This window comes from Copadichromis virginalis, linkage group LG15, assembly GCF_057382275.1.
Source record: "Copadichromis virginalis isolate Kocher_CV1m ecotype Utaka linkage group LG15, C_Virginalis_male_GT1.1, whole genome shotgun sequence".
NCBI classification, from domain to species: Eukaryota; Metazoa; Chordata; class Actinopteri; order Cichliformes; family Cichlidae; genus Copadichromis; species Copadichromis virginalis.
The window spans coordinates 15,194,826-15,216,168 of NC_140632.1; the positions used below are offsets into that span (position 1 = coordinate 15,194,826).

General features: G+C 43.1%; 1 protein-coding gene across 1 annotated transcript in view; it reads right to left on the reverse strand.

The window, feature by feature from the left end:
* Positions 1-19,953, reverse strand: part of fut8b (fucosyltransferase 8b (alpha (1,6) fucosyltransferase)) — a 96,491-nt gene extending 76,538 nt beyond the window's left edge. The window contains exon 1 of the mRNA XM_085432140.1: positions 19,743-19,953. The gene's annotated coding sequence lies outside the window, so the exon portion shown is untranslated. The remainder of the gene's footprint in view (positions 1-19,742) is intronic.
* Positions 19,954-21,343: the final 1,390 nt, after the last annotated feature.

Genomic DNA, 21,343 nt, shown 5'->3' on the forward strand with positions numbered 1-21,343 from the left:
GCCAAATCTGAACAATGACCTCATACTACAGGACCCTGCAGAACAGCAGGACATAGTTAAGAAGCACACAGCCACATGATGTCAACCTGCATAACATCTATCCACTTCACATTAGGGAGGAGCACTTATTATGAATGTGCAAGGTTACAGTACGAGGAGGAACTTGTCCCTACCCCCATGTTTTATTTAATGAGCCTGGGGTTGGCTTGATTTGATTTGCATGTGCTTATTACAGAATCACGCAGAAACATTGCTCATGCCCACACACTCCCCAATATAGTGACATTTTGATTCCATTTTTTGCTTGGCTTGCCTGTCAGTGTATGCGAGCAGAAGGACCGTGACTCAATTTTCCACTGAGGAGTCTGCCGCTGCTGCCATTTGTATGCACTTTCACATCAAGGGCGGAAGTTCTGCTGCTCAAAGTGCATGTGAGCATATGCGCGCGTGTGATCTGAGGTGTGTCGTTTGAAGCCGAGTGTGCGTGGAAGAGTTAGCTCTCTTGTGAGGGACAGCTCTGAAGAGAATAGTGCTGATGTGGTCCCTCTAACCGACAACAACCAAAGAATACCAAGTGAGGAGACGGCGGGATACGAACTACATGAAAAGGCCTAAAAATCTGCAGCCAGTTAGTGCAGGTCTTTGATAAAAGAAAAAGAAAGGGGGAGGAAAAAAAAAAAAAAAGGACGAAGACATAAAAATTCTCATGTCTCTTTCGTCTTTTAATCTGAAAATGACATGGATGCTCATACCATACTTGGCAATTAACAACCCCCGGGGCAGAAACGTGTCTCAATTTTGATGATGTCAGTGCTTTGCAGTGAGGGACAGGTCAGCGCCAGCGCCACGGACATCAGAAGCCTGTAGCTCTGCGGCGAGATGTCAGCCCAGCTAGAGCCATCGCCGTGTGATGAGGCCTGGACAGCCGCGCAAGGGGGCCAAATGTGACAAGGCAAGCAGAAACGGGGATGATTCAACCCTGCAGTAAGGACGGAGACAGGGAGGGAGAGCGAAATGCAAGGAGAGGGGGAGACGGTTGTGGGAGGATGGGTACACAGAGCACATGGCGAGGAAGACTAAAAGGGGATGAAAAAGAACAGGGGGAATGGGCGGCAGGAGAGATGATCATGATGGGGATTTTTAAAAAAAAATTGGGAGTTTATAATACACAGCACAAAAGAATTCACTTGGGGGGTGAAAGGAGGAATGTATTAACAGAACAGTGTTGAGTGAATGAAGCACGTTAATGAAAAGGGGTGCTGCTGAGCATGGAGAGCAAATGGGAATACATCTTTTGAATAGCTGAGGCTTGTAGCAATAATGAGAGAAAGGTGTGATGATGGGAACCAAATTAAAGGATTAACACGTGGCTTGAATCAAGGTTGATAAATGGAGACCAGGAACAAGTCAAACACATGGCAGTATGACCAGAAGTTCCCCCAATGATGCTAAATGACCCTCCCCCCCACTCCCACATGTACCCACTGGTAAAGTACACACTATCCAACCTGCTCGGGCATAGCTGTGGCATACTGTAAGAAACAAACATGTGGTTCTCCTGCAGGACTCCCCCAGTGAATCTGAGCTGCTGTATGAATGTGAAACAGGGCATTGCAAAACAAGTGCGCACATCCTCTGCAGACTTTCACTGAATAATTTAATGATCTGTGTTTAAAAAAAAAAAGAAGAAAGAAATAAAAAAATTCAAGTCAGTTTTTCCTGTTTTTGTGTTGCTGACATATCCAGCAAATTCAATCTTTGGACCATTTATAAAAGCTGTTTCATTTTCGCCTACAAGATAAATATAGTGAGCGCCTGGTGGGTCTTTCCCATGACTAAAGCTTCTGCACCAGGAACCTGCTAGTCATTCTTCCCATTTTTGCTGTGCAAATTTACATGATTCTCTATCTCTGTTTGTTTTTTGTTTTTTTTACTTCCTTATTGCGAAAATGCAAATCTAGAATTTGACTGAAAAAAGGAAGAGTTAGCTTGAAATGCTGGTTGTTTACTACGCTTTTGTTTACAGAACACCAGGAAACAAGCAATTTTTAAAACCCTAAAGTTTTCGATTTGACCAGTCTAACTGCCAGATGCTGAATTGCATGATGGTCCTTATCCTGCCAGGTCCCTAGTGTGATGTCCAACTTTAGACAACGTCCCAGCTTGATTCTCCAGAGACTTTTCCCAGACTTCATGTGCTAAAAAGGCCAAAAAGACACCACACCTGTTTCAAGTAATTCAAGATGAGACTAAGTAATTATAACTATAAAAAATAAATAGAAAAGAGACTGACAAAATGACTGGTGAGGCATCAGTGGTGATAGGGATGCTACACCTGTCTGCTGTGATGATGAGATAGCTAAGAGCTAAAGCAAAGCCATTAATTTACTGGTCGATCTACGTTCCAACCCTCACTTATGACCACATTAGATTGTAGACCAGCAGAAATGAGCTTCTTCCAAAAGCTCTCCCTACGAGAAAGGAAGAAAAGCTCAATCAGGATAACAAAACATCAAGTTGAAGTTGAAGTGGTTTAGCCATCTGACCAGGAAACCTCCGGCTAAGTTACGCGTTTCTGGGCTTGCCCCACCACAAGGTTGTGTAATGACATAATGATGCTCTTGTATTGTCTTGTGTTTTGAATCCAGCACATCTCTCTACTTTACAGCAGTGTTTTCACCCAAACTGCTTAAGCAAAATAATGGAGAGTCATAACAAAGTTTATGTATCCTTCCTCATGTGGAAATATCTTTAATGGTAAGCAGCAGCAGCAGCAGCAATTTTTTTTTTACTTTGGTGGAGGCTGCAGCCAACAGGGACTGCCAGTGGCTTTTGTGAGATGGGGTCAAAAACACCCTCTAGTGTGGGTCTAACTCTAGCAGATGGCGCAAGCCCCACCCACACCCACCCCATTTATTTATCTATTTGGTTTTCAGTTGGATTAAAATTAAACACACAAAGGAAATGGCCCTAAGTAAATAGTGGCCACAGTAATCAAAGTTATCAAATCAAAATGACATTATCCCTATCCACAGTCATTCGTTTACATATATAAACTTTAAAGGTTTTCTGGCTCGTGGCTTTCTCAGAATTAAGCTTTTCAACAGAAACAAAGTGTTTTGTAGCTTTGACCTTTTCAGTATATTTCACTTTGCAATTCACTTTGGAAGTAAGTGCCAGAAATCCCTAAACTGTAATTGCTACAAGATTGTGTGCAAAACATTTTTCTCTTCATTTGCAATTTTGTACTTTGCTAAAGGGAGCAGGGGCTGGAAGGACACGGGGAGTGTCATGTGAGCAGAAGGCGTGGAGCCGACTCCAATGGCCATCTGGAAAGTTGGTGGGAGCTCAGGATCTGACAGGGAGCGCAGACTGTCACCTCATATCCACACCTGAGCTCATGCCAGTGTCTGCCTTCATGTGTGCGGAAAGAGAGAAAGAGACGGATCGAGTACAAGCAACGTTACAGTTATCAGGAGGCCATGATGAGTTTGTGTGACTCTACATATCTGTCAGCAACCCGTGTTTATATAACGGGCCGTGAGAAATAAAGGAAGCGCAGGGGGACAGATGGAGAGAAAATGAGATATTGTAAGTGTGTCAGAGCATATTGACAGGGGCATCCCTTAACAGAACTGCTGGTCCTTTGATATTAATCACATGACCTGAGCCTTTTGCATTCACATGCCACAGAAAATTATGAAGAGGCTGACAAATATGATGAAAGACATGAAATGAAAATATTAATGTAGCAGGAGACAGAAAAATCCACAGCGAGAAACAAACAAACCAAAAAAAAGCAACGTTTTTAAACTCATGGCCACGGAATTAAATGAAATCAATGCTTTACGGAAAAAGGGAAGTGAACAGAAAACCAGCTACAATCCTTCACCACCTTTATTCTAGGGCAGTGGCCCCTCTCAGGCAGAGCCAACTGCCTCTAAAGCCAGTGGTAAACCTACTGTAAAATTAATTTCAGTGCTTTCTCAAAGACACAAAGAGACATTTTAAGGCTAGAGAAAGAAAACAAAGCTCCGTGGTGGCACTGGAGTTCAGTGTGGACGGGCAGGAAGACTGCCTGGAGCAAGTCCTTTGCAAACAAGTCTTCACTAAACGACTGCTGACTGTGTAATCCTGATGGGGCATCTCAGATTTACTCAAATTTCACATTAGCAGTTATTTATTAACTTATTTGCATTTATCCTTTATTTGACTGACTTAGAAACATTAATTACACCTTCATTTAACTGGTTGTCTCTAAGGTTAAGATGCAGCTCTATAAAAAGAGGAGCTGTTATGCTTTTTCTTTATTTATTTGTTTACAACTCTTGGCTTTATACGATGTGCATGAGCAGAGACTGAACGTACAGGAGCACCACCTACCCATTACTTAAATCTTCTGGTTGCAAAGGAAAGCCAATCAGCCTTAATGGGAGCAGGAAGGAAGCTGAAACAGCTTTGTCCAGGAAGTGGATTAACTGAGGGGCTGCACAAAGACCCTGCATGAGGTAAATAAGGATTACTTTTAAACCGCAAAGCTACTCTTACAGGGCCCAGGAATAAAGTTATGAACATAATAGGTCCCGTTTGCAGAGAGGCTTACAGCTCCAGCGTTTTCATCGTCTTTCCAGCATCCAGTAGTCAGCTTTTTCAAAGCGTATCATTTACGGCATTAGCTTGATAAAAGGGTATCCTCACCTTTTCAGCATCCCCTCATATAGTGATTCATTCCGCTGTTCTTTTACCCAACTGTGTTTTAACTGTGTGCCTGACTTGACCTGTTTCCATTAGTGTAGTAGAGCTGGAAAAAGATGTTCCTAAACAATGAAATATCTCATAGCTCCAGTTTAGAGCCTTTAGTTTATTTGTTCTTTTTTTATTTGGACAGACTTACATTCCAAAACTCAAAGATTTAAACTGAAAGCTTACAAAACTGTTATTTTAATTCTTATTCAGCTTAATCAGTTGACGATTTAAACCTCTCTTTTTCCAGTTTCCCAGAGTTATGTTGACCAATGCTTTAGACCGCACATGAACAAGCAATGCAAAGCTGCATGCTGTGAGTGTACACAAATTTGCCCGCTGTGCACTGGTCCCCTGCTTCTCCTTCTGGCAAGTTTGACTGATGCCATTACACCACTGCCTTAAGCCTGGTTAGAGCAGGTCTGACACAGTCTGGGTCTAGTGCTTCTTGCAGTGTAGCCACCATAGTAGGTCAATGCACAAACTAACACAATCATGGACGAAAAAAAAAACAAAAAACACACTAGTATGCATACAAAACATCCACACTGTGGCCCCCTTGGCTATATACGTCCTCTTTCTCTGCCTCCAATATAATATATGTTGTTTGTTTGCTGGATCTGTGCTAGCCAGCAGCATTACCCTGATGCAGCCAAGCGTAGACTGCACTGGACACACACTATGTCAACGGCAGTAAGCAAACAGAGCACTGCACTGCCAGAGATGTGGAGCAACAAATCTATACCTTTCACAGAATGGGAGGCTGCGGATGGAGGGGGGTGGGGGTAGAGGGTATCCAGCTACAGTATATGATAGAATTTGATAAACAGCAAGGGTCGGGAGGTAGGTCAGCACACCATTTAGTTATTCTGACAATTTTGATCCATTGTGCGCTGGGATGAAGCACTGGGTGTCGCCTGAGATGAGAAGGCTTTAAAAAAAAAAAAAAAAAGTAAAAAGAAAGAGCTGGCAGGAAGTATAAAACAAACAGAGACAGTCTTTTACTGCAGGAGATGAGAGGAGATAAAGCACATCAGAGGGAGCGTTTGCTTTATCAGAATGCAAAAAGAAACCAGGAGGAGAAACACACTCCCTCTAGAGAGTTTGGAAGACGGAAAGGGCAACACGGAGGTGTAGAGCTGTGTTTAAAAAAGAAAATTAAAGAATAACACTTTTGACTTATTCTGAGATTTCAGCATTAGTAATGACAAGTGTGTGTGTGTGTGTGTGTATGTGTGGCTTATGTGGACTTTACTGTATGCAATAGTCTTCATCTCAGCGAGACTCAGTAGGGGGGAACTAAGGCCTTTTCTTTAATTAACAGTTCAATTATCAGGCAGCTAATGGCTTTGTAAATATAATGGGTTAATAACTCCGCAAGCACGATCAATCATCTGATTTTCACTTTTTGAAGCAAGAGAAAGTTCTAAATTTGGAATGCACATGTGCAGTACATTTTGTGTGTGTGTGTGTGTGTGTGTGTGTGTGTGTGTCTCTGCTGTTATAATAATGAAGAAAGTGGAGCAGCAGTCATTCCTCAGATGGGTTTTCCATTTGAGTTTAGGAAAAACTGAGCTAGTATCAGCTCTGCAAAGTTACTGCCGGCAGCTCGTTGACTGTAGGTTAACAGTCTCAAATGAAGAAGAAAATCTATACAGTGTAACGGGCAAAATGATTGTGTATGGGGGAAATATTTTAAACAGTCTTTATATCCTAAAGGTAAGTTGAATCAATTTCACTTCACAGTAACTGAATGTACAGTGGCTTCATTCTGATGTATTTAAAAATGTGGTGTGTGTGTTTGTGGGCATGAGCCCAATGAGGCAGAAAGGGTGCCAGTAGCCTTTGAGGAAGGAGCATGTGTACAGCATCCACCACTGTTGTTCTGGGTCACAGATGTCACCTCCTCCAGCAGCCTACCTCATACCACTCGCCCTCCCCCACTGCTCAGCTCTATGTTGCAGGTGAACACAACGAGCCAGGAGTGTTAATCATTATTTAGATTATTTAGGAAAAAAATGGGTCAAAGAATGGTCGCAAAACTTCATCAGATTTAATATGAGAAATGTTATGCAGAGCTACTGGCTATGTTATGTTGCCATGGTCTTGCCAAGTGAAAGTTAAACTGAATTAAACACTGTTGGCTCCTGGGTTTAAGAACCAGCTAATCAGAATGGGGGAAAGCTTGGCAAAGGGATAACACACTTAGATCGTTTCAGCCGCAGGAAACGTGTGAAACCAGCATCCCACAAAATAAAAAGGACAAAGAAGGGTGTGTGTGTGTGTGTGTGTGGCAAAAGCATATAGAGTCCTGCTAATCGTAAAAAGGAGCTTCCTTTTCATGGTGTGGTCATCTTTTTGAGAGGGCCTGAAATTATTTTTGCACGGCTCACCATTTGTTTGCTTGAGACGCTGAGAATGGTTTACCACAGGAATCCTCCATGGGGATTGTTGCGTGTACATCATTCTCTCCATCTCTCTCGCTCTCACTCATACGCACACATTAAATGTGTCCACCCACACATCGCTGACATTTCTTTTCGGAGTGTCTTTAAATTACCACGCGTATTAGTGAAGCACTGCAAAGACCTCTTTTTATTATTCTTCCTAATCTCGTGCGCTTACGAGGTCAGCGGCTGCCCCCGCTCCCCCATATGTCTTTCCTCTCCCCTTCACTCCTCCGCCTCTCTCCCAGCTCCCCTCTGCCAGCAGGCACAGACAAGTGGTTACACCCAATCTCCCATGGGAGCCCCTTCTGCAGTGCACCGGCAGATTAGGAAAGGACATCATAGCGTGCTCCTGTTACATGCCTGCCTCCTCTCCCTACACTTGCCACTAGCCGCCCACTTTCTCCCAGCTGTGACTCACTTCTCACAAATCCAGCCAGGCATTTCTGCATGCCATTTTGAATGTTATATTAATGTTACATGGGTGTAATTTGAATTAGTTTGAATATTTTTTCACATTTGCAGGTTAGACTTTGGTGTCTGCTAGGTTACGACTTCCAACAAAGATTAAAACTGTCAGCGTGCTCGAGCAGGAATTGAAACAGCCATCGCCTCCAACAATTTTTGTAACATTCTGAAACAAACTGAGCATTTGAATAGCACGCTCCCTTCATGTAGACAGGCATTTAAAAAAAAAAAAAAAAAAAAAAAAAAAAAAACACTCTGGTGAGGTATCCAAAGATTTTAAAAGTACAAAGAGTTTTAAATTTAGTCTCTGTACCAACTTTTTTCGCACCTCTGAAAGGTCTAAACACTTTTAAATTGTTGGCAGGGCAAATATTAACTAGTTCGTTTGAAGCATATTGAACCACGTGCTTTCACACACAATTTATTTCTGGAGCGAGCAGAAGGAGGTGCATTTTAAGAATAATTGGTTAAGGAAACAATCGGTAGATAAGAGTTTTGGTTTTTTTTGAAAAATGGGTCAAAGGAAGACAGAGCATCAACTTGAGCAATGAGTTATTTGTGAGTGAGTTGGAGGTGCAGAGCAAGTGTAGGGGCAGGGCTGCCTGAAAGTTACAAGCATTGACACATCAGAAAAGAGATTAGGAAACTTTATTTAATGTGATATCAAATTGTATACAGTACTGTGCAAAAATCTTGCACTGGCCCTCATTTCTTAATACTTCTAATGAGGAGGATGACATGGGCCGTTTTTTCACTCATTTTCAATTCAGTCCATATACGTGACCATGTTCAAAAGAATGTTGCCCCCCCTTTTGTTCAGCCACTTAACACTAACTTAATAAACACTAAAGCACAGCAGCAAGGCGCCCAACTCAGGGGATAAAGATTAACTTAGCAAGAGAATTGATGATTTCTTTAGACACTTTGTTACTAGCAGTCTGTCGCAACGAGCTGTTAGCTGAAAACTTGAAATGGTGTGCAGTGTACCCTTTACAAAATTTGAGGTAGCAGGACAAAAAGAAGAAGTAGCATGCCTACATCACGTAAACAGTATTTGAAAGTCATTTCTTTAAGAACTACACCTGACACAGCACCACAGAGATGCATCTGGGCCTTGCGTTGATTCACCGCTGAACCTCCTGAGAAAGGAGGGTGCAGGGTAGATTTAAAGAAACTATTCTACAACTGGAATGAAAATCAGCGTCAATTGAGGGATGAATGTAAATTTAAATTTTTTTGTTCCAGTTGTTATCAAGGGGGAGGAGGAGGAGGCCCCGGGGCAGACCCAGGACACGCTGGAGAGATTATATCTCTCGGCTGGCCTGGGAACGCCTTGGTATTCCCCCGGATAAGCTGGAGGAGGTGGCTGGGGAGAGGGAGGTCTGGGCCTCTTTGCTTAGGCTGCTGCCCCCGCGACCCGGCCTCGGATAAAGCGGATGAAGATGGATGGATGGAAGTTGTTATCAATATGTAGGGGAAGAGTCATGCGAAGCCTGGAAGAAAAAAGCTTGCCCAAGAATGTTTAGGCACCAATTCCATAGTAAAATATAAAAAAAATGACAGGAGGCTCAATATTTTTGCACGTACTGTAGCTATAAACTGCATTGTTTCATCCTTTATCTTATCTGAAAACATATCGATTTATCTTCAAAACCTAAGACCCAAGAACAGCATTAAATCCATTTTGGACAAACAATACTCTACAAGCTGCTTGGACAAAGCTAGCGGTTGTGTTTTCCTTTCTCTTGCTATAAATAGATAATCTTAATAACTCACATCCTAGGAGAGCAGGGCAGGATGAAGCCTAGTTAATGGACCCGAGTACTTGAATAGATGATGGAGATTCACATTTTTCCTCCCAACTTTGAAATGGTCAAAAATGATTAGGTAAAAATCATTTCTGTAAGAAACATCCAAAGGCGCTGAGAGAGTTCAAATAACTATGAGCGCAATGTGAGGGCCTATGATTCTAATCCCAGTTAAGACAAGCCTGGCAGGTGAGCCGACACAAAGGAGCTTGGTCCAGTGTTAGAGGAATTAAAGCAAAAGCCTCTTCTCTGTTGTTATGCTAATCCACAAGACAATGATTATCTGCAGGGCAACGTTGCCACGGTGATAAACATGGCTCAAGAGTGCCTCAATTAGGGCGCCAATTGCCAGAGGAGAGCAAAAAGTGAGTAAGGCGGATGATGCTGCCATGAAGGAACAAGAGACAGAGTGCATGAGGTCTTTTGTTATTTCAGTCGAGTGGATGGGTCAGCTTTCGATTGATGGGGTAGCTTACAGATGAACTTTGACCTTTACAGCTTGACCTTCGTCGGGCTTGTCCCTGTTCACGCTGTAAAGACCTGCTCGTTCACTAGGACAAGTAGTTCAAGAGGGGATATGTAAATCACCTCTCGAATCAAGGACACAACTATAGGGTAACACTATGACTCTCGAGTACACGCTCTGTGCAGTGCAAGTGGAGTGGCGAAAAATAAAAGGGCGTCCGGGGTTGCGGCTCTCTTCATTCATCCGCCGTTCGGGTGGCTGCAACTGTTTTCAGTTTTATTTAAACATCAAAAGTTGGAGGACAACCATAACACTTGATTCATCTATGAAAATCCTTCATTTACTCCACAAATCAAAGTGAGGAGGCAAAGCCCTTGCTAGGTGTTGAAAAGCTCCTCACTGAGTTGATGTGCCAACTTCAATTCTTTGCTGTTGTAACAAGATCAAAGTAAAGTTTAAAAAAAAGACAGAAAGAAAATCAGGCTGGGAGAGGCTGTTTTCTGTTTCTGGAGCAGCTCGTCACTCAGCTTTTTCACAGATGCATATTTGAAAATCTGGTCATGTGGTTGGCATCACACGAGTGTCTCCTCGATCCTCGTCAAAACTAGCTCTGGGCCACCGACGTAGACAAACAGAATGCATCCCCACTGCTTCAGAATACCTCCATCCTGTCTATTTGGTCTTGTGCTCCACTTTCCTGCCGTTTCTATGAGGAATGTTTCAAGTTTTGCCTTTTTTGATCCAGTCGGTCACTTGCTCTCTTTTGTCTTCTCTCCCCATCTGTCCTATACAGATCCAACTGCATAATAGGCCTTGGACTGCTGTGTCATCTCACTGAGTCCCCATTAGGGGCTCTTATATCTGACTGGCACGTTGTTATTACTCTCCCAGACCACAGCTAAAACTGAGAAATGGGTCTGCCAAGCAGGCCCTTTAAAGTCCACTGCACTGATAGTTCTGGCACTGAGGAGCAGTGGGGTTGTGGTGGGGATGGTACAGCGACAGCACATAAAGATGGGAAGAGTAGGAGGTGAGGCTATATGATGCAACACCTCTAGGGCAACATGACAAGAATGTCAGATGCAAATGGTCTCATGCTGGTTTACTAAGGGGCTTTGCCATAGATGAATGCCAGTGCTGCCACTCTCACAAACACAGAGGAGAACTCAGTGGCATCAACGATCTTGCAGAGACAGCAAGATACAAAATTTAAAAGAAAAGTGCTGATGTGGGAAAGCAAAGGTGGCCTATGAACCTGACTCAGAGCTAAAGCACAGGTGCTGGATCTGGAGAATAGGTCCCGCAGGATTCACAGTCTTTCCCGGGTAAACAAACAGAGCAAGATGTTACAGCTGCAGTGTTTTTTTGTTGGGAGTTTTTTCTTTCTTTCTTTCTTTTTTTGAGAAATAACATCCTCCTCTCCAACAAGAACTAAAAAAATAAATAAATCAGAAATTAAAGCAAGTAGGAACCAAAGCTGGGACAAAGATACATGATGAGAGAGAAAATGAAAATGTTTGCTTTGTTCCTCTTTTCTTTCCGGCTATCAGAAATAAAATGAGCTTCCAACACACTTCTCCACATCAAAACCTTTAGTCTCAGGCTGGTTTCTTCCTCCAAGCAAACTGCTAATATATAGAAGTCTGGTTGATGTTACAGAAACACCAGAGAACACTTAACCTTGCACTGTAGCAGCCACTAGTTCAAGTTGTACCCGAGTAACAGAAAAGAAAGTGCGCTCTGCTGCAGCAGACTTCTACACTACGCTCAACAACAAATAACACAGGAAGATGTTTGTTCCTAAAACATTATTTTGTGAAGCAACTGTGAAGGAGTAACCTTACAGGAAAGATGTCAGTACATGCAAAAAAAAGACGCATGTAAACCCCTCAGACACTGCTTTGTACCAAAAGTACAGCTTGATTCATTTGTACAGTTGCGGTTACCGTTTGCAAAAGAACATCTTTTTCACTTCTCCAATTATATATTTTAAGAGTGATGTGGAACTGAGAAAAAGAAAAAAAATCAATTTGCTCCTATTTGATGGATGGACAACTTGATGTAAATGATGTCTTGGGAATAAACACACACACTCATTTTTTGTACTGCAACCCACAAACAACTGGCATCTGCACTATACTTGGACTGGAAATTCATCCTGACACTGCTCTAATGCAAAGCCTGCAACATGAGCATTACAAATTAATTTTATAACTCAATCAATAAATGAAAGATTGGAAGTGAGACTTCTCTGGCACACAGTACTCCTTAATACCCAGAAATACCATTAACCAGCATGAGACTGGACATCAAGGAGGTCCCATGAGACACATTTCAACTATATACCAAAAGCAAAAGCTCCTGGAAATGTTTCAAGTTACATCTATTAAGCTAACTAATAAAACCTTGAATCCATTCTGCAAATGCATCGCAACTGCAGTATGCGTCAAACGCGCTGTTGTCCCCATTTTGCAGTGTTGCTCTCTTTTGTCTTTGGGCGAGCACGCTGCACAGGTATAATCATCGTGAGGAACACGCTGTAATCTCTTCTGAGAGACCCCAGTTTGCGGAATGAGCAAACATTTCTCTTTATCTGGAAAATTAACCCAAAAAAAACTTCTGTCCACCACAATCAATACTGAGTTACTGTCTTTGAGGAACACCAGGACTGCAGTGCTTTAGGATAATTTGCTGACATCTTGCAGTCCTTCCAAAGATCAGATTTATGAGAGTAGCAGACAGACAAAATTAAAGAGAAAAAAAACGGACAGCACACCGATCTGGGCTGTGTTTGTTGATGTGATGTTATCTACCAGATACATAGTTGTGGAGGATGAGCAGACAGTGTTTGAATTCCAACAAATTCAATCTAGCTGTGTTTAAAATTTTAATAAAATTTGCACTTTGTACAAGTTTAAATCCAAGGAAACAACAATGCCGCTCGTTTGAACGTAAAAGCAGAAAGACGCTTCCAAGATGGGCTTTATACATAGAAACTGAACTAGGAGACGGCTGCTTATATCCACTTCAATTTGAATCTGTTAGACAGACCTTAATATATTAGGTTTAAGGACTTAATTGGTTAAAGTATGTTAATGATTACAGATGAACGCACCTTTTGCTGTTCTCTAGTTAAGATTCAAGTCCTTCTTTGTTTAAAAAAAGAAAAATGCCATCTGACTTTTGGCTGGTGTCTTCAATTAAATCCACTAAAGGAAAGCACTAAAAGAGAGCTTTGAGAAAACAACAAAAAAATATATTTTATAAGATGCTCTCACAGCACTGAAAACCATCAATATGTGATGAACAATGCATTCCAGGAGTTATTCTGTGATTTTTATAATTACTATTTTGTTGTGCCCACTTTCCTTCAGCTTTCCACATCTAATTCTACTTCAGTTAGCGATTTCCTATATTTCCCAGAGTGCTTTTCAACAACCCCCAGTAAAAAGGCTCGACAAGCTCAATGGAGCAAGCTGTTTTATTCAGCTTAGGGAAACAGACAGTTCATATTTAGGAGGGAAACAGAGTGGGCATATCTGAGCTTTTAGGATCTTTTTTGGTGTATCGGTTCGTCAGTATGGGATGACTATATCATCACTAGTTTGAAAAATACAGACTAACGATCGTAATATAGAAATGCCCCATCGTTTTAGCCTTTTCAATTTAACTTTAACATACCGAGTGCATACTTGGTGTACTGAATACTACCTAAAAATTACAATCAGCTCTAAACTAACCAATATTACTCAGAAAACACCAAATATCTTTTAACTGCATTGTATGCAGGTCTCTTGAAGCTGGTTAAAATAAATAAATAAATAAATAAATCTGTGAGTCATCATTTACGGTACAGAGAAAGTGCAATCTAATATTTTCTTTTTTACGGTGAATGCTTGGGTCCGCAATGCCTGAATGCAAATTTTGCTGTATATTCACAGTGTGACTGCTGTCTGATTGCTACCCTGCTGTCTTCCAGAGCGCCATGCTGTGCCAGGTGACAAGCCTCCTACAACGGAAATCCAATCAGGCCAATCCTCTACGATCCCACTCAATCCTCTCAGCCGCCGCCCTACACCGACAACCATCAGTAACACACGCAGCAAATGTCACACACACACTCATAGTGAACTCTGTGACAAATATAGAGATGGACAGATTCACATTAACCACCTCTTGTGAACTTGGCACACACATTGGGGGGCTCGGTGCTAAACACGGCATCTCTTCAAGCTACAATGGCCACACAGTGTGGCTGACCCTGCATTCTGACCTCTCAATGGAGGTTACAGAGATGAATTTCTCCCTTAAGGATCAATAGTGCGACTGCAAAAATCCCCAAACACTCTCCCCATCAAGGCAAATAAACCCTTCAGGAAGCAGAACTGGCAACAGTGACACAAATAGGCCCCCTGCCTGGGAGAACGATAATGCACACCTTTCATCACAGTCCAGGTCCCACTTTCACAGGAGCCTGGGGTTGAACCCTCTCCGGACCTGCATAGAGGTCACATGCAGGCCATCCAATACTGGCTAGTACCATTGGATACCACTGGCTAAATGGAGGACATTCAGCAGTCCTTGTGTGCTGCTGGGAATTTTCGTTTGATGCTGAAAACAGAATAATATCCACAACCCCCGTGCACGCCTGTCACACAACCTTTTTACCCAAGTGTGGGAAATGCACCCATTCTGTCAGATGAGCTCATAGTCGTGTTCTTTTCTACCCTGTGTGTGTGTGTGCACGCGCGTGTGTGTGTGTGTGTGTGTGTGTTGTGGAGGGCCTGTGCATTCTGTGTTCGAATGAATGCGAATTATTGTCACTGTGATCCTAATGTCCAGCATCTGGCTCTCTGACTCTGTTTTTTTAAAGCAGGGGTGAGGTGGGCAATCTGAGCATTTGTGCTTCAAGCTACACAGCTGCCCCAGTTACTGAGACTCTCTTCCCTCCTAATTTTCCATCCATACCCATCTGCCTCTTCTTTACTCCAAAATATCTGTCCCGTTCAGCCTTGGATGACACTAGTGACGACTTGTACTTTCTGGAATCTCCTGTGCTCAAAACATTCCTTAGAGTCTGTTAATTTTAGATCTTGTTTTAACTTAGACAGTGTAGGGTCCATAAAAACAACACAGCACAGTAAACTTGTCAGATGGCAAAGAATTTTTAGCATCTCTGAATCCCTCCAGCCCTCCATGCCTGTGCTGATCCTGGCCTGAGCTGTGGACTCAGAGGGGTTAACAAGGCTGTTTGATGGGCCATGGGCACTGAGCATCAGGGGTTTTGTGGGTAGATGGGTGGTTTCAGCTGTCTGTGTCCCACAGTGAATCCCTGAGCAACTTGTGATGAGCTAAAAATTCCCACTGTGTCTCATACCCATATGAATTCAGTTCCACAAGCAGAAAAGGCACCGCTTGCATTCTACTTGTCTTCGTGTGATGCTTACACAAAGATACAAAACTAGAATACATACATATATTACATAGAAAGACATAAATTAATGCAAAGGCACGTGGGAGAGTGTGCAGCAAGGGGGACTTAAGTGCCTCCTACTGAAAAGCAGAAGAAACAGGGGAAGGAGGAAATTTAAAAGCTGCAAGTGGATGGGTACATGCCTATTTATGGATGGCTCCAATGAGCCGAGAAGAAATGTCGTAAGACCCACTTCCCACCTCAGACTGCTGCAGCAATAACTCCCCAAGAAAAAGCAAAAGCAAGCCTACACAAGGGAGTGTGCACGCACAAGTACACATTCTCAGTGATGCGGGTGAACTGCAGGCTGGGCAGCCTCCCTGCAGGGCCAAACAGAGAGGGGGCAGCATACTCTTCTAGGGGGAGCCCTGGTCCGAATGTCTGACTGGTCACAACAAAAGTAACAGGAACAGGGTACACTCAGAGCTATCCCTCAACCCCAGTGCATGGTCTAACATCCTCCAACCCCACCCGAGATAGATGTAGCAAAGACATGTGATCCATCTCCACTCCCTACACAAATCAAATCTGATGGCACATGGCTATCGGCTCAAGCTCCTATTGCGCCTGTCTGACTGAATTCCTATTCCAAACTTCTTCTTCTATCCTGTCCTTAGATATTCAAGCGAGTAAAGATGGGAAGACAAACAACAAGACATTTAGACAGGCAGACAGCAGGGCAGGCCTTCCAGGGCCCTTTTTCTTCTTCTGCTGGCGGAGAATGCTATCAGCCTGGATCAGGCTAGCCTACTCAAGCTGAGCTTCAGCAACCTCACGGGCCAGCCCGCTTTTCACCATGGAAACCTGCCCTATACTCGCCTTGTGATTGGCTCATGCAATGACTAGACAGTCACTCTGTCTTACAATACGGATAATAATGGCCCTCCAGCAGGATGACAGCAGGAGAAGAGTGATGCAGAAAGGTCTTTTTCCTACCGATTTTGCCCTTTAGAAATGCTGCATTCTGCAGGTGCACAAAAAGTACAATACCTGAATGCTGCTCAGCTCGTTTCTTCTACAGATCCTAACCAAACCCACAAAACACAGTCCCAACAAACTCATTAACATCTTAATATGTTAGTGATTATTTTCTCATCTCCATAAGGACGTTTTCAAATCCTAGAGGGCAAAAGAGAGATAAAACAAACCCCAAACAACCCCTCTAATATGAAAAATGCCAGCCAAATGCCAGCACTAGTCATATAGCAATTGCTCACTGAACCGCATTCATGAACCAGCTATTCTTTATCTCTTCTATCTTTACAGACCGAGCTCCTGATAATACGGCTCAAAAATGGGTATGTGTCCATGTTTCCATACATAATCATTTCCGCCTTTTTCTTCCCAAAAGCAGGGACAACAAAAGCAAAAGCGTCTTTTCAATGGCCTCTGCTCTATTTACAGTACATTGTCTGGAATTCGAATACCCAGCACAGAGATTAACAATACCAACAAATCAATGCTTGCGGATGAGCCTCTTTTGGTAACATTGTTACTGCATCTCCCTACAAGCACTGCCATGTCTTGCATAGCCTCTTCACTTCAGTTGTTCTTTGTGTTTATAGCATTAAGCCCCAAAACTGGGAGCATGTCTTCAAAATGTGCTGTTTGTTTCCTCCACAGCACAATTCAGCCTTCTCATCCGTCTGACATTTTTAGAGAGGGGAAAAAGAAAAAAAAAAGGATATACCTGGGACAACAGGGGGAGAAAGGGGATGTATACACAGCACCCCGAAGCCAACATCAAGCATTATACACACACAAACTGTACACTAAGCCAAAACACTGTGATGCTTGAAATTAGAATGGCTTTTCATGCAAACAGAGGCGCTTGCTGTGCAGGTGACAGGCTGGTGCTGCAGAAAGAATTGAAATGAAAAACAAATCCTATTTTAAATAAAAACACCACTTGGCAGGGACTCGCTGCGCTAAGCCAAACAGAGGAACGGTGCTCGCCACGTGACAAACGTGCACACGTTAAATACACCTATTAAATGAGTCGCCGCCCATTTTTGCTCATCGCCCCGCATCCAACCTCTTTGCCAGAGCAACAGTAATATGTTTAATGAAGTCATTAGTCAAAAAAAATGAAGACAGACAGCGGCATGAGGCACTGAAGGTGGAAGCGCAAAGGGCAGAGACAGAGGCAGGGAAACAAAAGGGGAATGGGGGGGGAATGGATCAGCTGAAGTGTACTTCTCTGGAAAGCACATTCTCCTGCATTATAGATGCAGTATCATGCGTGCCAGCAGCTACATAGCTGCAAATGTAATATGTGTCTATTCTAATAAACCCAACAAACAGAAGGAACACAATCAGGGGTGGCATTTTACAAAAAAAAAAGTTCAAACATGCCAAGTAAATTTTCAGGGTAACTGCATGTGAGCGTTATCACTACTGCTTGATCTAAGCGCTTCACCCAAATAAGACACCCGCGAATGAACTACTCTAATGAAATTATTAATACTTGGCTGGTATAAATGGGTCCACCCATGGCTATGCCCATTCATTCCTCAAATGGCAAAGCCCAGATCAAAGCAAATTGTTGCCAAAGCGTGAGTCACAGTTGCTTTTATGTAAAATAATTGCCCCCTGACAGTTTAAAGCAACTCAAATATAACCACGCGTCTATCTGAAGCAGCACAGTGGCTGCCACTGGAATCCAAGACCGAGCTCCCCTGCCGTGGCATAGACTCCTGTCCCAGCAATATATACAGCTGTTTACTTATTCATGAATGGATTAGGGCTACTAACTCAATCAATCTGCTTCCAGTTACCAAGGCTGACTTTATTAGATAACATTAATGATGAATTAGTTGTCCATAGGTGTTGCATTTCTCCCTTGTCAGCAAATATAATTCAAATGGGAGCACAAGGGATATGGGCAGCAAATGGATCAACACTCTGGGGATGATTGTGGCACTATACAACATTACAGACTAATAAATTATAGTCGGGCCATATGCCATTGAAGAAAGAAAAATCACTTGTGTGCTTCATGGAGATGAGATATGTCTTGTAATATCTGCTCCAGACATTAAGTGATATGAAATAATAAAGTCAAGCAAAAAAAAAGAAAAAAAAGAAAGAGAGGCATCCTTTACAAATCGATTTTTATGAAAAAGAAATAAGATACCGCACTTATAATCTGTCTTATGGAACACAATTAAACAAGAGCCTTTCACTATGCTTCTTTCTGACATGCTTTGGTTTTAGCTAGAGCTCTGACATCATCGCAGTATTACAGCCATTCATATACCAAGAGCTTTTGCTGCCTAAGTTGTACATTTATCACGAGCTATTTGGTGGTCCTCACATCACTATGAAGGAATACATCTTCTAATGGGTGCTCCTGCTGGGAGCTGAACCTCAGGCCTTACCAGCCCTGACGGTCCAGATTCTTATCAGTGGAACTACACCACACACAAAACACATACTTCCTCCGTGCGTGTGGGCGATGCCGTGCACAGCATCGCCAGCTTTATCGGAACGTGCACGCGTGCGAGTGGAGATGGGGAGCAGAGCTCACCCCCTCTGACCTACCTGACGCGATGCAGCATGAACTTAACTGAGCAGTTTTTATTTCTCAAAAACCCCATATCAGAGGCCTCAGCAAACACTACCCATACCTCCAGATATCGAAAACAAACGCACGCCTGGCTCTGGTGATACAAAGCGATTCCAGATACTAGCAGTTGTGCACTGAGGCTTACACACAGGCAGTTGCTTTGTCTGGCCGCCACGCATAAATACAACACAGCAAAGGAAGGGAGGCAGACACTTGTCAAACACACACGCCGGTGTCATGTGTCTTTCTTAACACGTTGTGTGCGCGAGACTGGAGGTCAAAAGCATTGCATCCTTATTTAACGACACATAGAAAAGCGGCTAGCATATAGGCTACACATTTCTAGCACTGTTGATGTCAAAAATTAACCCGCTGCACGTTCATTCAGGTGATTATTGGGTCTTAAAAGGCGCTTTCACACTAACTACCCGGGTCCTGACGCGGTCACACTGTAAACCAATTTGTTCCGAGCACTTGCTCTTCTCAACGCGAACGAGCGGTAAAAAAAAAACAAAACAAAAAAATAAACCTGGGGGGGGGGGGGTCGCAAGGCAGTTTGTGGGTATGTAAAGCAGCCAGGTGTCAACAAGAGAGACCCCCTGATGGAGAGTAAAAAGCGCGGATGTAACGGGACCTGAAATCGCTTCCTACCGTGACCGCTGTTTGATCTAACCAGCGACGCAGTCAACAGGCCGGGATGTAACGGGCTGAGCACTGCCTCTGCTGCTTCAACATTTCCGCCATGCGAGCAGCGTGATCCGCTACCTACCTTGACTTGATACGCCGGCTTCCAGAGGCACCCGACCCGAGCTGCGGAGGCTGGGTCCTGAAGCAGCAGACAGCCGAGACGTGTTGCTCCACAAAACTGAGTAGGACGGCTGCGGCGGAAACAGGAACTGAGGGGAGCTGGGGTCTGTGAATCCGGCAGTCGAGGCTGCTCTGTGGGGATCTGCTGAATGGCCGGTGTCAACAGAGATCGGAGAATGGGGAGGGGGATGAGACTCCACATCCGGTGAGATAATTTCAAAGTAAAGAATGCGCGCGCTTCAGGTGCAGTAGCTTAAAGTGGAGCTGGAGTTATATATACTTTAGGGTTGGAACTAAATATATTATTTATTCTTATTATGTATTTTTACTTAAAAATACAACAAATACATCATAAAACAAACATGTAAACAGATGCAAATTCATTGCACATTTCCAAACACCACAGTGTGTTCAACTGTGTTGTTTTAACCTGTGTTCAGTGTATTGTCTGGCCTGGCAAATAAAACAAAAGAAAAGTTATTTATTATTTCTGTTTTGGAAAGGACTAAGACATCTCAAATACCCCTACGGTTGCTGATTTTCTCAGGTTAGTTAATCCGAGTTATTTCGTTTTATTGTGAAACAGAAGAACCTTGTCTTGATGTCTTGACGCATGCTCAACCATCCAGGTAAGTAAATGATCTAAGACAGAAGAAGTCACCTGGATGAGTGACGAAACGTTTCTCCCATTGAAAACGCTACGTCCAGATGAACAGAATCAACCTGCTGGGTACAGAAGAACCTCATTTTGTCTTGTTTCTTCCTTATTTTGAATTGTGTTTCCTCTTTTTATAGTATATCCGGCGGTGATACAGAAGCACTTTACTGCTCTGTGCCAGTGCGAAGTTCATTTGCAAACCATATTGTTTCATTTATTTTGAAGGCGCGTAGGTCTTATTTCCTGATTGCGCGTCGTTCTCAGTGATGCAGACTCTGATGGGAATCGTTGACTTGAAAGCGGCAGTGCGCACACCCGCGTTGGATTGGTGAATTGCATGGGAGCTCACAGACTGACAGACCCGGTGTCACCGGCCAATGGAGGGCACGACTCCCCCGTAAGCGTGGTACTCGACCTTGTGACTGGTACAGTGCAGAATAGAGACACCGTGCACAGTATTAGGTCATCAGCTCTCACTCGCCATCACTTATCTGTTACAGCCTCTTGCATTACTCTTGGCATATTCTCTGCCCTCATAATAACCGTATGTCTAAACTGAGCGATAAGACAAATAGCTTTAATATCCAACATTTCTGTCTTGCTTTACACAGTAAATGCAGTTGGGAGTATGTGTAGACAGAAGAAGGAAACTACCCCACATTTTTCCACCAGGTAAAGGGATGACAGGAATTCACATTAGAGTGAGTCATGTTTTTACGGTAGTTCGCTGACGCAGATTTTCCAAATTGTGTTATTAATATTTTACATCCATCTACCAAAATGAAAACTCGAAGAACTGCACAATACACAGGCAAGGACTTGCCTCTAAAGTATTTTACAGTCTGGGTAATGCTTTAAAAAAACATTTACGAAGTTTTAGCCACAACGTGTGTGTGTGTGTGTGT